The sequence below is a fragment of the Petaurus breviceps genome, unplaced genomic scaffold (genome assembly GCF_028583685.1).
Source record: "Petaurus breviceps papuanus isolate PSGF00001 unplaced genomic scaffold, PetGlider_PUasm1.0 688, whole genome shotgun sequence".
NCBI lineage: Eukaryota > Metazoa > Chordata > Mammalia > Diprotodontia > Petauridae > Petaurus > Petaurus breviceps.
In genome coordinates, this window is record NW_027186457.1 from 24,374,757 (window position 1) to 24,390,145 (window position 15,389).

A 15,389-nucleotide genomic window follows, 5' to 3' on the forward strand; every position below is an offset into this window, starting at 1 on the left:
TTCTTATCTCCCCTACCTCCTCCTCCCCCCAAAATACCAATGGTATTTTGTTCCACATTTTTCAATGAGATGTAGATTCACATTACTTTAATTTTTCCTTTATAACATCTTTCATAGACGTTCCCTTCTTTCTTATAGCACTCCCACTACCCTGATGCAGACCCTTCTCATCTTATACCTGGATTATAGCACTATCCTGATGGTCATTGTTCCTATAGGTTTCTTTCTATCTACTTCACCCCACTCAGCTTTCAAAATATAGGTCTTACCATATCATCTCCTCATTCAATAAACTCCAAGTGGCTCCCTATCATCTCCGGGGTCAAATATATAATTCCTTGCTTGGTGTTCAAAGGCCTTCATTACCTTCAAACCTGCCCCACCCAAGTTTCTCATACCTTACTCTTTTTCTCATGGAAATACCCTGTAAACACTGGTCTCCCGGTTCTTCCTCACACAAGGGATTCTATCTCAACTCAGGGCATTTTCAGGGGTGTTACTCACACTGGAATTCTCTCCCTCCTCTTGTCTGTCTCTTGGATTCCTTCACATCTCAGCTAAAATCAATCTCATCTTCTATAAGAAGCCGTTCCTGGTTCTCCTTAAATCTTAATGATTTCCCTCTGAGATTATCTCTAATTTATCTTATACCTACATATGTGTATGTGTGTGTGTGGGGGGGATGGGTATGTCCCTAGTTATTTGCATATTGTCTTCCCCATCACACTGTGAGCTCCTTGAGAGCAGGGACAGTCTTTCACCTTTTATTTTTTTTTTTTATCCTGAGCACTTAGCACAATGCCTGGCACATTGTACCGGGTGCTTAATAAATGCTCATGGATTGACTGACTTCATTTCTTTGTGTCAAAAATACTGGCTGTTTATATCTGTGTATAATTTTCTTCAAGGTCAAAGTAAAAGACTGGAAGCTGTGGGAGAGGCAGAGACAGGAGTCTTTTAATCCACTGGCTACTTCCCCATTATTACTAGAAATGAAAGCCCTTCAGAAACCTCAAAAGGGCTTGATACTTCCTTTAGGGACTGTTCGTCCTCCAGACACCCAAAGGCAGAAGTTTCCCATTCTGGGAGCACTGCCAGGAGCTATCCAGAGATAAAGCTCATTTGTTGGGTCTGGAGGTTCTTAACCATGTTTGTGTCATGGACCCCTTTGGCAGGAAGGGTGAAACCTATGGGACCTTATCAGAAGGATGTTTTTAAATGTGTAAAATAAATACCAAAGATGAAACCAGTTATACTGAAATAAAGGTCTATGTTTTTTCCAATACAAATTCTTAGACACTCTATAATCTTTCCACAGACCCCCTTGGGAGTTCATGGATCCCTGGTTAAGAATTCTTGGTAAAAAAAAATACCAACTCATTCTTGCTTTGTGTTCTAGGATCTACCTTTTGTGACCCATCCAAGTCAACAAACATGCTTGCCCACAGGCTGATTTCTTCTGACCTCGATTAACTGACTTTGTGGTCTTTCCACCCCCAGCCATCACCAGTGACCTGCTACCCTTGAGACCTTAGCCAGTACCAAAGAGAAGTGGTTGTCCCTGAACTTCAGAATGGGGAGTATCTACAGTAAAAGGTTCCAAGAGGCCAATTTAAACTCGTCTATTTGAGCCCAGACTCAATAGGCAAGTACAAATCTAATGAAATGAAACTGAATAGGAGTAAGTGTAAAATCTTAATAGCTTTAAATTCAAATAATCATTTTTGAGTATAAGATTGAGAAAATCAACAACTGTTTGTTAAATGCATAATATATGCTCTAAGTAGACAGTGAATATTCCCTCATTAGAAGTCTATAATTGGGCAAACCAGTTGGTCAATCAAGAAACATTTACTTAGTATCTGCTCTGTGCCAGGCACTGTGATGCTTCTGGGGATACGTAGACAACAGTTGGAGAGTTTCTTTCCTTGATGAACTCTGCTGTGATGGAAGGGGGTGGCGGGGAAGGGAAGGGTGAGAGGGTACTTTTTCGGGAACTCATATTCATTCAAGTTCCATCTCCTATACAAGGCCCTTTTTGAACTTCCTTCCTATTAGGACCCTTCTCTCTATTGCCTCAAATTACTTTACTTTCAACATTAAAATTCTGCAACTCTTTGTACCTAGACAAAAGGAAAGAAATGCACCTACTATGTGTAGATGTAGTACCTTCTATGAGCATCTACGATGTATAGGTGTAGCACCTACGATGTGTAGGTACTATGCCAAGCAATTTAAAATATTATTTGATTCTCACAACAACCCTGGGAGGTAGGTGCTATTATTATCCCCAGGTGAGAAAATTGAGACAAATAGAAGTTAAGTGACTTGCCCAGGGTCATACAACTAGTATGGATTTGAACTCAGGTCTTCCTGACTCTGGGCTCAGGACTCCATTCACTGCACCAGCTGGCTATACCTGGAAAAAGATAGCCACCTCTTTTTGGACTTGTATACACCAGTGATACAGTATGTATAATGTTGTCTTTCATCTTCGTCATGGTACAGTAGAAAGAATATTGGCCAGTGAGTCAAAGGGCCTGAGTTCCAGTGCCACTCTGCTGTTTACAGCCTGAGTAACTAGCCTCAAGTCCTTTAAATTCCCTGGGCATTGACTTTCTCATATGTAAAAGGAAAGAAGTGGGACCTGGTGGCCCTGGGTTCCTCCCAACTTTGGTTCTAGGATCCAGTGATTCTGAGTGAACCCTAACAGTGCCATAGAGCTCCTAGCATAGTCTTGCAAAGACAGAGGAATGAATACAAGTCTAGCTGCCAAGAAAAGTACAGAGATATCTCAGCTGACAGATTCCCCAGGAATTGTTATAGGAATGGGAATTTAAGATCTTCCCTGACCCCAGGCCCTTTGATAGGCTTAAGTGACTCTGAGAACCTTCCTTGATTTGGAAATTTACTCTGCCCCCTAATAGGCTGAATGTAGTCACATGGAGCCTGTGGCTGGAGGCTTGTTTTTCAGGAATGCCCATGTCTTGATGCTTTGTGATTGGGCAGTGGGTCAAGAGGGTTGTGACATTCTCTGAGCCAGGGGAGGCTATATATACCCTGGTGTGAGGCTTTTTTGGGGGGCTCACTTTGAGAAGAGTTGTGTGATTTGACCAGATGAGACTCTGGGCAGCCGTTGAGCCCCCTGGCTTTGAACACCCAGATGTTGGTGCTTCCCTCTCTGGTAACTGACTAGGTATGGATATAATGGTCAGGCAGCTGGAAGCCTGTCTGCTGATCTGTTTCTCTGTCTGTATTTTTTGTCTACTTGTAACCTCTGTATTCTCTGAAGTTCAGGGTGCTGACCTTTTCCCCCTGAACTAGGTAAATGACATATGTTTTATTAAAGCAAGATTGTTAACCCATTTTGAGTTGCTTTCCTTTAGAAAAGCAGATCTAAGAGCCTGTGCTGGCAGCCACTCTTGGTATCCTGGGGTGCTTGCTGCTACAGGAATGAAGCTTATTGTAGCAAAGTCAGCCTGGGAAGAGTTAGAGGGAAGTTGTGATTTCTTAAGGGCTCAAGTGGCTTGGCCTGATGGAAGCTGTGAGTGGGAGAAGGTAGTAGTAGTGTAATCTCAGGCCCAGGACTCCTGGGGTGGGAAAGGATATTGGTTTTAGAGGTGAAGAGCCCAACCCTTGTGAATGGGAAGTCTCCTTAGCAGTCATTGTACCAGCTGACCTGTCTCTACCTGTAAAAAGCTTCCCATAAGTCTGCTGCTGTGAGTAGCTTCAAGGTTCTGATTACAGAGTATAGCCAACTCTGTATTTATTCAATAACAAATCAGAGCAAAACATTCACAGAAAATAAAAATACAGCATTCACAATGTTACAACTTATCACAGAAGATTGTAATACAGCATTCACCATATAACAATAGTGATAAGTCAACAACTTATCACTAAAATGGTCACATAGTTTTCACCAAAGTATAATCATTTAGTAACTCAATCAATCAATCAATATTCAATCATAACATTCAATCATCTTAAGGGACACAAAGTACAAAAGTCAAAGTCCTCCACCCATGGGATGAAATTAAGTTACAACTTCAACAGTCACTACTTAGTAGTGGAAAGTACAAAAGCCATCCACCCCTAGGTCATAAGTAAATCACAATTTCATCAGTCACTACTCAGACAATTTCATTTGTCACTACTCAGTACCCACTGGAGAGGTCTTTTCATCTTGACTCAAGGCAGGCTTTCAGCTTCCATGGTTCCTCTTCTATGGTCCCAACTACTGCCAATCTAGCCAATATGCCACCTGAGTTCAAAGGCAGACAGCTCCCCATTCCTTGTCCAGCTCTCTGTGCAGTTCCTGCTCCATATTGAAGCTCACAGTGTCCAGTCCACCTCAAATCTCTCACAGTCTCTGTTCTTGGGAAGACGAGTGCTGTGGGACTGCTCAGTGTCCAGCACTTAGCATGATTCAGAGACGTGAATAAGAAATGATCAGGCCACGTGGTTAGTTCAAGGAAGAATGATGAACTCCAATCAACTGATTCTTAGGACAAAGTTTTTATAGAGCAATGAGACAAAGGAAGGGGATTCAAGTTTTCTAATCATTACCTAGTCTATTGTATCCTGGAAGTAACACAGAATAGATAATTTGATAAGGATTTGTTATGTAGGAGACTAAAGTCTTAGGGTAGGGCCTTTGATCTAGGCCTCAGGTACCTGCTAATACAGTCGAAGTCATAAGCAGATACAATTGAGAGCAAATTTCAAAGCCAAATCTGCAATCCTCAAAAGACATCACATGTAGAGCTGACCACCCAAAGACACCTGAGTGCAGAATCAGATATTTTGGCTCTCAATAACTAAAATCTTGGGGGTATAGCCTATTGATCTCAGAGCTCAAGTAACATCCTTATAAGTGTAACCCATAACAAAAAACTCAGGAGCTAACTTGACGAAAAGTCATATCTCAAAGAGATTCTTGTTTTAAAGTCCACTATTAGGATTTAATATCTGAGTCCTGAACCAGGCCTCTTTGGTTCCCACAGACAAGGCTTAACAAAGCCACAATAACATTCAGGCACATTAACAAAGTTACAACAACATTTGTACAAAGTACTGGCACCATAGTCATGCTTCCTCAATCTTTGGCAGCTCCAGCTGGCCCTTGGAAGTCTTCAGCAGCTCTGGCACCACAAGTTCAAGTTTTGCCACCACAAGTCTGAGTTCTGTGTCAGTTCTCTATTCTCATTTCTCTTCTCAATTCTCAGTCCAACAGTAGCAGCCCAGCCTCCAGATGCTAGATGAGAGAAATTCTCTCTCTCTGTCTCTCTGTCTGTCTCTCTCTGTCTGTCTGTCTGTCTGTCTCTCTGTCTCTTTCTCTCTCTGTCTGTCTCTCTGTCTCTGTCTGTCTGTCTCTCTCTCTGTCTCTGTCTGTCTGTCTCTCTGTCTGTATCTCTCTCTGTCTCTTTCTCTCTCTCTCTGTCTCTTCTCTCTCTGTCTGTCTGTCTCTCTCCCTCTCCTTCTCTCTCAGCAGGTGTTCTGCCTCCATGATGCTTATCCCAAGAAGTTCTGACCCTCCCAGCTGGGGCTTTTCCTTATATATGGTATAGCTCCTCCCTGTTCATCCCCTTCCAGTTATGTCAGCAACAGGAGTTCATACCTCCTGTTTCTTTACAGAGCCTTGAAACTAGGTACTTGTTAGCTTGGCAGTACAAAGGGATCTTCAAATTTTATTGCTTTCACACTTCCTCACCTAAATCCATTCAAGAGCATCCTCACCTACTAGTTAGCCAAGATACCATCTCCTCTTGGAAGCCTCTGTGGACCCTCTCCTCCCAATTGGTAGTATCTTCTTCCTCCTCACCTTGACATCCACAGATTTATTTAAATGGCTTATTTTTCAGTGGCTCCTTCAGGAATTGGGAATTTGTTTTCCTTGACTATGCATATCTGTTTTAAGGTGGAGGTGCTAAGGATAGAAAAGAGATTTTTCTTATTAAAAATATAAAAATCGCTTCTCCTAGTGGAATGTAAGTATTTAGAGGGCAGGGGGAGTTTTTGTGTGCTTGTTTTGCCTTTGCAGTCCCAGCACTTAGCAGGCTGCCAGACACACAGTTGGAGCTTAATAAATACTGAATTTATTAATGGATTGGTTGGATTAGATTAGATGTACCTGAGCCCTCCACATCATTGCCAAAGGTTCATCAGAGGTGGGGAGGAGCGGTCGGAAGCAGGGGGGTGCGGGCAAAAGGTTTACAACTGGCTCTCTGGGAGGGAAAACAAAATGTGGTACACACTTTTCAGTCTAATCTACATTAACATTTTTATTCCTCACTTTCTTAAGTCTAGACCATCAGCAAAACAATAAACCAAATCCTCCTTTATAGCATTAGCCAATTTCCAAGGTGTAAATGCTCATACTGAAAATTTAACAAGCGACTCCCAACATGCTATGAGCTGGGTCCAGCACACCCCTGGGGTCACTGTAGCCTCTGAAAGCCATAGGGTAGAATTGTCTGAAAAGAAGGAGGCAGTATATTGCCAAAGTCCAGGGAGATGAATTGATTCAATAGGCATTTATTTATTCACAACCTTCAGTGTGCTGGGTACTATATGCTCTAATCAAGCTTAAAGTTGAATAGAAACCTCAAGGACTTCTATTGAGGGAATGTCTGCTATTGACTTAGTGCATTTATAGGCCCTTGAGAAGCAAGAACAAAAGCAGAACAGTCCCTGCCCTCCTCTCAATGCTAAATTCTCCAGGGAAGAGAAGAGCATACCCACAAATAAGCAAATAGGACATGTATGCAACCTAAATGCAGAATGATTTGAGATAGTGGGGAGAAAAGACTCTACCAAGAAAGAGAAGAGGAAGGGGCTTGTGGGGAAGGTAGCCTTGAAGGAAGCTAAGGATCAGAGAGGCAGAGATGAGATAGGCCCAGAGGTAGGAGATGGATACTGTGTACAGGAAATCAAAAGGAGGCCACTTTGACTGGGACAGAGAGTTCCCGAAAGGAGGTGATAAACCTAAAAAGTCAGTCTGGAGCCAGATCTTGAAAGACTTTAAAATTCAGTCAAAGGACACACACACACACACACACACACACACACACACACACACACACACACATTAATAAAGAACCATTAGAACTTCCTGAGCAGAGGAATAGAAGCCTTTCCTATGACTCCCCTTCATATTTCCTACAACAAAGTATGTATGTTATGATGCATGGACCCCACATCAGTGTCATCTCCACATTTGGAATGGGAGAACTGGGGCACAGGGAAATAGTGAAGGGACTAAGGTTTCTGAAGATTGAGCTCTTTATTTTGAGCATTTTTTTCTCTCCTGTTAATTCAGCAATTCTATTATTGTCCTTTTAATTAGTGTGTTTATTGGTTAATTGGGTACTAAGGTGCCAATTAAAAGAAGAGAAGTCCAGGACCTTATAGAGAAAGCTACTGATTCAATTTCCTAGAAACTGAAGCCCATGTGAGACAAGGGAATCCTCCTCCCTCATGATCCCCAGGGCACGTGTTCAGGTTTTATGTCCTCACAGACCCAAGGAAATGGAGGGTGGAAGTCAGGTTGAATTTACCCTGAGTCAAGAAGGAAAATGCAGTAGAGATTAATTCAGTTTATTTAGCTTGAATTTTCAAACTGATGGCATTGATCTGATTCCCTGGCCCATCCATCATTCAGCTGACACAGATGCCCAGAACCCATGTTCCTGGGTTTTCTTATCTCCCACAGAATCTAGCCCAGTACTAGCCATTGAGCTGGCTTTTGGCAGTTATTTGTTGAAGGAGTTTCACCAGAGCCAACACTGCTTAAGACCAGGAGGTCTTATGAGGCAGGCATGTCAAATCACATAAGAAAACCAACGAGTCCATCTCCCTCATTTTTCAGATGAAGCAGTCCCATGGAGGTTAGGTGATTTTCTCAGGGTCACACAGGTAGTATATATCAAGAGGTTCAGGGCTCTTTCCCCTGCAATTGTTTCTCTTTGTATGACCTGTGCAAGGCTCTATGCTAGGGAGGCACTGTGGTGTCTGGGGTGGGGTGTGAAAGGGAAGAGAGATGCAAAGATGATTGATGTAACTCCTACCCTCAGGGAGCTAACAATAAAAGAGCAATCGGGAAGAAGGAAATGATGGCCCCACTTTCCTCTTTCTGGATCTGTCCAGAATAGTGTATTGAGTTCTGGGTACCACAATTCAAAATGGACATTGCTAATTAGAGAACATCCAGAGGAGGGCCACCAAGATGGTGGAGGGCCATATGAAGACCTTTGGAAGGAATATGGAGCCTGGGGAAGAATGGTGATGGGATGGGAAGGAGAGAACTTAGTCATCTTCAAATATTTGAAAGGCTAGGGATTAGATTTGTTTTGCTTGGGCACAGAGTGCAGAACTGCAGCAACTAGTAGAAATTTAAAAAAAGATAAATTTCACCTTGACGTCAGGAAAAAGTTCCTAAAAACTTGAGCTGTTCCAGATGGACTTCCTCAGGAGGCAGTGAGCTCCCCCTCATGTCTTCAAGCATAGACTGGGTCACCTCTCCTGGGAATGTGATGGAGGGTATTGTTGTTCCAGGAAGAACTGGATTAGCTAGCCTCCACGATCCTTTCTGGCTCCAAAATTCTGTGATTCTGAAGTTAGTAAATTTAAACTAATTCAGTGCTGAATCTTGGAAGAATACAGATGTCTCTGTCTCTCTCTTTTTAAAAACTCATTTAAATCTGGGTATTTTTAAATAATATTTTAAAGTGTGTCAATTCATTTAAAATTTTCCAACATCCTTGGGATGGGGGTAGTTGAACATACAGTTGTCTCCATTTTATAAAAGAAGAAATTAAAGAATGAAGATTCACTCACACCCTCACATCTAGTGAGTCAGTGTGTGGAAATTGGTAACAGACCAGCTTCCTCTCTTCCTGGTTCATGGTCACCTAGTTCAGTCCTCTCTTCTGACCATGTAAAGAGGAAGATTAGCCACACTGATGCTTTTTCTTTTTCTACCTAATGCAATCCTATGATACAGTGGAAAGAATACTAATTCTATACTTACACACACATATATACATATACATATATTTCTCTCTCTCTCTCTCTCTCTCTCTCTCTCTCTCTCTCTCTCTCTCTTTCTTTCTCTCTCTTCCACCCAGGAATTCCCTATACCAGTAAAATCACAGGTTTACTTCCTATCCCTTGATACATATTATTAAAAATGAAATAGCATTTGAAATCAATGAACCTCTGCAACAAGATCAAGTTTTGTACTGTTATCAGAGTTAACTCTTATTATGTTGGAAATTTTCTCTTCACTAGGGTGGAGTGATTAGAACTTTGCCCTGGGACATCAAAGTTTGGAAAACACAGATTGTAGCAGGAAAATGCCTGAGCTGAGCATTTATTTAATAAGAATAATGAAGATTGGCAGCTTGCTTCCTTCCCCATTGGTCATATACCAAGTGAGCTGTTCTCTGTCCTTCCCCCACCCTTTTTGGTGGTATTCTGCAACAGCAGCCTTGCAGTGTATCCCCATAAAGGACCCTGTGTCCTGGGCTTTCTTCCTCCCTGATTCATAAAGTGACAGACAGTCTTGAAAAGTTTATTTGTGGGAATAGTTTCCTATGTGATCCTGGTACCCATTTTGTTAAGTAATGGCTCTCGTTATCTATGTTGTGATTATATACTGGATTCCAATAGTTGGTTGATATTTAATAGTGGTCAATTTTCAGACTCAGAGCTTATTAAGTGCCTCATTCATTGACTTCCAAATTGGGGTGATGGCTCCATTCCAAGGTGTGTGTGATCAATCAAAAGGAAGATGGGAATGTGAGGGATAACTTGCAGTGAAGTTTCCCCATTCTGAACATCCAATTACATTCTTATTTCTTCTTTATACTTTGTAACTAAATTCAGTATTGTTTCCCTATTTATACAGGGGTCATTATGTATTTCAAGGTAATGTAAAAGCTATTGGGTATTAATACAATTGATTGGATTAACTACTGAGACCAAATTAGAGGTGTTTTTAGTTTGGGGAAAGGAATGGTAGTGTGAGAGGTAGCAAAGGGTTAAGTTTCTACACAACTGAAAGAATTGCTGAAATAAGACTACTGATAAAAAGTACCAGACAGTAGCCTTGGGAAGAAGTTGGGTTCCCAGTTCCCAGAGAGCTCCTAGATAATACTAAAAATGAAATAATGTAGAATAAAAGGAGATGGCAGCAGCAGATGGATTTGACCAATTAGAAAGTAGATAGCGGCCTTGGAATACTCAGGCCCAGATAAGGACACTTCTAGGTTGGACTGGTGAGCATTCAGTATTCTGGGGTTGTTACTGTGCTTGCTTAGTGAACCTCATGCATTACATATGAGGTTCTATCTAACAAAATTAGAGCCTCATTAGTAATAATTGTGGTAATGGATTGAGATTGCTTTGTGCCAATTGATTGGCACTAGTAAGAAAATTGGCAAGGTGGGTCAGTTGGGAGGGTGTGGAATTCCCACATTAGGGCTATGTAATCATGCTTTTGCCTTCTGTAGGGTGCTTCTCCCTTCTGGCCCTTTGTCAGACTGGGGACTCTCTTTCTCTCGAGATTGTAATAAACACTTTTCTACTTTCTACCTTAAGAAGCCTCTGAGTTTAATCTGGGCAAGGATCTTTACTGTCCCACACAGGAAGGTGGTTTATATCTCATCCTCCCTTTGACAGACAATCATGGGGCTTGTCCCTAAAATATCCCCTGTCCCCTCCTTCCATTGTACAAACTCCCAATCTCCCTGCCCCACCTCCCTCTTCTAAGCCAGGTGTCAGCTCTTCAGAGCAATTACAGTACTCACAGCAGTAGCTGTTCAGGGGACTTCAGGAAAATCCTAATATCCCCACCAAGACTATCCCTCCAGTCCAGGCTCTGTGCTACCTGGCAGTATAGTGACCAGTGAATGAGTCCCATCCATTCCCTTATCATTTTGGATGGGACAAAGTAAGTCTCATTAAATGAACATATATGGATGGATTGTCATATAGACCTCTGATTTCAATGCATTAGCTTTCCCCCCAAACCCACCCATCTTTCAACCCACCCTTATTTCTTTATGAAGGTACCACCTTACTACCAGTCACCTCAGTGTTACTTTCAGCTCCTCACTTTTTGGGGGAGCTGAGGCGGTAGTGGTTAAGTGACTTATCCAAGATCACACAACTAGTAAGTGTCAAGTGTCAAGCTGGATTTGAACTCAGGTTCTCTTGACTCCAGGGCTGTGACCTATCCACTGGGCACCTAGCTGCCCCAGCTCCTCACTCTTTCACCATATGCATCCAGTCTGTTGCTAAATCACATTGTTTCTACCCTCACAGCATTTCTCCCATCTGTCCCTTTCTCTCCTTTCACCTCCTGATGCCCTCATTACCTGTATTACTATAGACTCCTAAATGGTTTCTCTGCCTTTATTCTCTTTCCATTCCGGACCACCCTCCACATAGTCACCCAAGTGGTTTTCCTAAAGAGCATGTCTGACCACATCACTTCCCCGTTGATAAAGTTTAGTGGCTTCCTATTGAAATGAAAATCAAACATTATTTCATCTTTATCCTATCACTTTAAAGTTTCTTTTTCTGGGTTATATAATGTATATAATTATTAGTACAGTAGTAATAGTACATGTAGATAATTTATAATAGTTATTTGCATGTTGTCTTCCCCATTATGGGATTCTTGAAAGCTGGAGAGTTGTTTTTGCTTTCTTTCACCAATGCCTGGTACATCATAAGTGTTTAATATATATTTGTTGATTGGCTATCTAAATATAATATAAATATGTAATATGAAATATAATATATAAATAAGTCTAAACAGTCCATCAACAAGTTTATCAGGGGTGTATACTCACAATTTTTCTGTGCATAATCCAAAAAGTTTGGAAAGCCCTGGACTGGTGTATGCAGGACATTTTGTTAGCTCCTAGGAGCAGATCTTTATTATAAGAATTTGACAAAAATAACTCTACAAATAAAAGGTACAGAGCCACACTCCTCCAAGAAAGACATCTTAGATCAAATGATAGGAGTTCAGTGGGGAGCACAGGTTGGTAAGAACGTCATATTAATTGGTACCAAATTGTCCTGCATTTAATATCTCAGACCTAGACTTTTGTGATAGTTTTGCCAATTACCTAAAACTTCAAACCCTGCTTCCCCCACAGTGGGAGAGATTAGTCTATAAATGAGAGTTTTATTGGCACAACTACTCAGCAACTCTTGGCTAAAAAATGTGTTGTTACTTCAAGAAAGTAGCACCTCTCCATTATCTATGCTAAATGAAGAAGGGATCATTAAAATTGAAGGATAATCTTTAAATCAGAGTTCAAACTCCTCCCTCCAAAACACCCCTCCATTTCTGGGAGTGAAATTGGGAATTTCATCCCTTCTGCCATATTTTACTCCCTTCTGAGGTACTAGTGAATCGTGAAATGGCAAAAGGATAGATCATAGAGAAAGAGAAACATCAAAGGGCCAGTATAATTAAGTCACTTTGAAACCCCAAATTTGTTGCTCATGGCAACCAGCAAAAGTGTCCTACTGAAAATCCTGAAATACTGGTTTGGTTTTGCCTGGTAGATGCCTTATCAGAATTCAAATGGAGCAATCAGTGGATATTTGGGCTATGTTCCTGTTCTGATCCAACAGATTGACTTTGAAACACACCTACCCTACCAATGTGTTCATTGGAGGGTAAAAATGATATGGAATAGGAAAGGACTATTGTATTGTGAATATCAAAGGAGCGAGTGCATAGAAACCCTTGGAAAAGCTTTAGAGTGCCACATAAAAGCCAGTTACTCTTGAATTTATGGATGAACTTTGGATTGTAGGTTAAGACATGGAAAGGACCACAGAGGCAAAGCCATAACAAAGGTAGGGAATTTAAGGTTTTACCCCAGAGTGCCAAGGAAAAACTCCTTTTCTAAGAATCCTTAGCAATGTTGGGGAGGAAAGTTCTAGTTCAAGTCAATGTAAGGGTACTTCAGCAAGTCAAGAATGAATAAGAGACTGATATTTATTATAGTTCCTGAAAAAAAATCGTAGGACATACATTTTTAACTCATTTCTGCCATGAACTAACCTGCTTCCCAACATTAATCCCATACCTTACTGTCTTTATACCTGAGAGTTGTTTTGTCCATACTCATTATTAGGGAGAATGTATTTACATACCAGTGTAAGGTATTATTCTTTTTGTATATAGACATTTTATTTTCTGAAAGGGACACAGAAAGATATTTGTGTGGGAAAAGTATCTTGACACAGTTCTGAAGACCTTAAAGGGAAAAAAAAGCATCTCAAATAAATTTACTTAGAGGACCTGAAATCATGCTCATCAGCAAGATTATTGACTGAGGTAAAGATGGCTATAAGGATTGTGATCCAGAGGCTCATTCATGTGTAATTATCTTCAGAGTTTTGAAAAATATAGCTAGGAAACTATAAATTCAAGAAGTGTTTATGTAATATGGGAAAATTTGTATATTATTGGTTTGTTTCATGCCTGATGGGACTGTGGATTTGGATTTTTCATCCTGAGTTAGAGGTTGGCCAGTACTCAAGAAGAGAATCTGAGCCCTTGGTTCTTCCAAGGTGGCATGATCTAGGGAAAAGTGTGGTCCCTACTTTCTTCGTCTGTACTCTGGTCCTTATCCAGGAAGGGCCCCTGATCCCTTGGGACTACAATCTATACTGCTCCTCAGGGTCCCTCTTACCTTGGGGCTGAAAGTGAAACTGCCTCTCAGGGCTTCCACTCTCTTTTGACCAAAAGTACTTTACTCTTGAATTTATGAACTATGAGTCATAAGCAATGGGACTGCCAAACAGTTGCCTAAAGTCACAAGGTACAAATCAATCAATCAATTTATTTTTGTTATTTTCAGTCACTTTTTTAGTTATGTATGACTCTTTGCAAAATTTGGGATCTTCTTGGCAGAGATAGTGGAGTGGTTTGCCATTTCCTTTTCTAGTTTATTTTGCAGATGAGGAAACTGAGGCAACAATTCACACAGGATCACACAGCTAGTAAGTGTCTGAGGCTGGATTTGAACTCACAAAGATGAGTCTTCCTGATCCCCAGTGCAGTGTTCTTAAGTATCTATTATGTACTAGACCTTGTGCAATGTACTGGGGATAAAATGCACACAGATGAGACAGTCCCTGCCTTCAAGGAGTGAACAATTTACTGGGGCCATGCAAGGTCACAGAAAAGTAAATAAAGGGTATATGCAAAGTATTGCAAAAATGACTCCATGGGGCTGGACTGGAGTGAGGGTGATAATAACAACTGTGAGAATGTGGAGGAACCTGTTGAGAGAGGTGGCATCTGAACTGAGACTCAGAGGGAAGTCCTCATTAAATCATGGGATTACAGGGGTAGAGCTAGAAGCCATTGAGTTCAGTCCTTTATATTACTTTACTTTATATTACTGCTGAAGAAACTGAGGCCCAGTTAAGTGACTTGCTTAGGGTTACACAGCTAGTAAGCATCAGAGTGAGATGTTTCAGATCCAAACCAAGTATCCTTATCATGACACCATACTAGGATTTAAGGACAGGTCCTCTGACCCCAAACTTTTCTCACTGCCCCAAGGTGTTTCTTATCCTCTTCCATGTAACCTGAGAGATCCGTTCTTTTCATGGACCAAAACCTTTAGCTCTGCAGAGGCTGCTTGGGTGGGAGGTGTGATTTGGAAGGAATTCCTTAATAATTCAACACTTTAATGGATCCATGATATGGGTGTTCTCTACATTAATTCAAATCTTAACCCATAGATATCCTTTATAGACTTTAGACAGAGGTCTAGCCACTATGTTGGAGGCCATCCCCTAGATCTTTGCATATTGTGTGTGGAGCCCTTGGACTGTCCATTTGTCTTCCTTCACTCTTATTGCATAACAACATCGCCTCTTATTCTGATCATAAAAGCATGGATGCTGTTCATTATGTCACTTCTGACATAGGCAGATGACTTATTTATTTATTTATTTCCACAGATAACTTTTAAGTAAGCTATGGAATACTTGTGTCAGAAGGCAGTTAGGTGGCCCAATGAATAGAGTACTGGGACTGGAGTGAGGAAGAACTGAGTTCAAATCCAGCCTCACACACTTACTAGCTATGTGACCCTGGGCAAGTCACTTAACTTCTGTTTGCCTTGATCCATTGGAGAAGGAAATGGCAAACCGCTACAGTGTGTTTGCCAAGAAAATCACATGGAAGGTATTGGTATGCTGTGGTCCATGGGATCACAAAGAGCTGAACATGACTGAATAACAATAACAACAAAATACTTGTATCCACCATGTGTTTCTCTATTCCTTGTTGGGGGGCCTCCAAAGAACTTTGGTTCTTTGGAGGTTATGGTTTCCAACAT